This window comes from Arachis hypogaea, chromosome 15 (assembly GCF_003086295.3).
Source record: "Arachis hypogaea cultivar Tifrunner chromosome 15, arahy.Tifrunner.gnm2.J5K5, whole genome shotgun sequence".
Taxonomy (NCBI): Eukaryota; Viridiplantae; Streptophyta; class Magnoliopsida; order Fabales; family Fabaceae; genus Arachis; species Arachis hypogaea.
In genome coordinates, this window is record NC_092050.1 from 43,099,257 (window position 1) to 43,101,851 (window position 2,595).

Here is a 2,595-nt window from a genome sequence, read left to right on the forward strand (position 1 = left end):
TGGAGGAGGTGTTCAAGAAGACCCCAATCAACATTTGACCACCTTCCTGAGAATATGTGACACAGTGAAATCTAATGGTGTTCATCCTAACGCCTATAGACTGCTCTTATTTCCCTTCTCACTCAAGGACAAGGCAGCCAAGTAGCTGGAATCCTTCCCAAAGGAGAGCTTGACAACTTGGGAGGATGTGGTGAACAAATTCTTAGCAAGATTCTACCCTCCTCAACGAATCAATAGGCTGAGAGCTGAGGTTCAAACTTTCAGGCAACAAGATGGTGAGACTCTGTATGAAGCATGGGAGAGGTTCAAGGACTTAACAAGAAGGTGTCCACCTGACATGTTCAACGAATGGGTCCAGCTGCACATTTTCTATGAAAGGCTCTCTTATGAGTCAAAGAAGGCCGTAGACCATTCATCTGGAGGATCCTTGAACAAGAAGAAGACCATTGAGGAAGCCATAGATGTTATTAAAACAGTAGCAGAAAACGACTACTTCTATGCTTCCGAAAGAGGGAACACAAGAGGAGTGATGGAGCTAAACAATGTAGATGCTCTGTTAGCCCAAAACAAGCTCATTACCCAACAGCTGACTGACCTCACCAAGAAGATGGAGAGGAACCAAGTAGCAGCAATCTCATCTTCATCAACAATCCAAGAAGGAGTGAATGAAGAAGCAGAGGGGAGTCAGGAGCAAGCCAACTACATTGGGAATTCACTAAGGAAAAACTATGATCCATACTCCAAGACTTACAACCCTGGATGGAGAAACTACCCAAACTTTGGGTGGGGAAGTGAGCAAGATCAAAACCAAGACCAGAGACGTTACAACTCCAACAACAATGCAGCTCACCAGCAATTCACCCAGAGGACATCTCAACACCCCCACAACAACACGTCTCCACACACTTATCAAAACCAAAACAGCACATCTACTCCGAATCACTCATCAATTGATGACAAGCTCTCTAAGATTGAAGCCTTACTTGAAGGAATATGCCAAGAGATTCAAGAAAATAAGGTGTTCAAAAAGGAGGTGCGAGCCAATATTAAGAACCAGGGAGAGACCATAAGGAAGCTGGAATTCCAGGTGGGATATTTAGCTGAGAAGATTCCCAAACCTACTGATAGCTTCCCAAGTGACACGGAGAAAAACCCCAAGGGAGAAGCAAAGAAAGTAAGATGGGAAGATTGCAAAATGGTCACTACAAGTGATCAAGAGATTGAAGACAAGCAAGGCAAAATATGCAAACAACCTGAAGACAACTTAACAAAGGAGGAGGATAGAGATCACAAAGAACCAGAAATCTCACAACAAGAGCTGCTGAAGCTCTATGCACCATTCCCTCAACTGCTCAATGGTGCTATGGGAAAAAGAATATACTCAAAGTTCCTAGACTTGTTTGCATCTCTGCATGTGAACATACCATTCATCAAGGCAATTCAACAAATGCCTGCATTCATCAAGTATATGAAGGAACTTCTTCCCAGGAAAAGCTCACTCAAGGGAGGGCAGACTATAGTGATGAACAAGGAATGTAGTGCCCTTATTCAACCTGAGTTGCCTACAAAAAGAAGAGACCCAGGAAGTTTTCATATCCCTTGTGCCATAGGTGAAAATATGTTCGACAGAGCACTATGTGATTTAGGGGCCAGCATCAACTTACTGCCCTTATCCCTGGTGAAGAGGCTGCAGATCAATGAGATAATGCCCACAGATGTCATTATCAGACTGGCTGACAAAACTCAAAAGCAAGCAATAGGAGTGGTGGAAAATGTGTAGCTAAAGGTTGGGAAATACTTTCTCCCAACAGACTTTGTCATTCTGGACATGGAAGAGAGTCACACTCACCCAATCATATTGGGAAGACCATTCCTAGCTACGGCCAGAGCACTTATTGATGTAGAGAAAGGGGAGCTAATATTGAGAATCCATGATGAACGACTCAGCTTCAATGTCTTCAAACTCTCACAAGAAACAGATCAAGAGGACAAGGAACTAAGCACAAACGATAAGGAGACACTGAAGGAGGAGACAAGCACTGAAGCACAGCCAGTTCATTCTGAAACCCCCTCAATTGATAAACAAGGAAAACAGCAATTGCCACAGCTCAAAGAAAAGTTGGAAGAACCTAAACCTCTAGAGGCATGTGAAGACAACATCACAACTCCTTGGAGAAAAAAGGTCACCAAGGGGAAGGCAACCTCAAAAGAAACAAAGAAGAAGGTACCAAGGAAATGGAGGAACAAGAAGATCCCTACGGAAGACTTCTCTCCAGGGGATAGAGTTGTCTCAGCTTACTTCCCAGATATTCCCCCTAATCTCCCTACTGTACCATCTCAGTTACCTAAGGTCTTCACTATCAACAGAGTTCTTTCCCTGGAACATGTGGAGATCATTGATCCAACCAATGGATACAAGTCCACAGCAAGAGGGGAGGACTTTAAGCACTACCAACTACCATGATGAAGGAAAAACGTCAAGCTAGTGACGCTAAAGAAGCGCTTCATGGGAGGCAACCCATGTTTTATATGCTTTCAGATGATAATGAATAAGTCAATTTTTATGAGCTTCAATCCAAACTTGACAAACAATTG

The 2,595-nt window shown here is 43.4% G+C and overlaps 1 non-coding gene across 1 annotated transcript; it reads right to left on the bottom strand.

Moving 5' to 3' along the window:
* Positions 1–235: 235 nt before the first annotated feature.
* LOC112753856 (small nucleolar RNA R71) lies at positions 236–339 on the bottom strand. Its single transcript, XR_003178219.1, has one exon. It is a non-coding gene; the product is annotated as a small nucleolar RNA R71 (small nucleolar RNA).
* Positions 340–2,595: the final 2,256 nt, after the last annotated feature.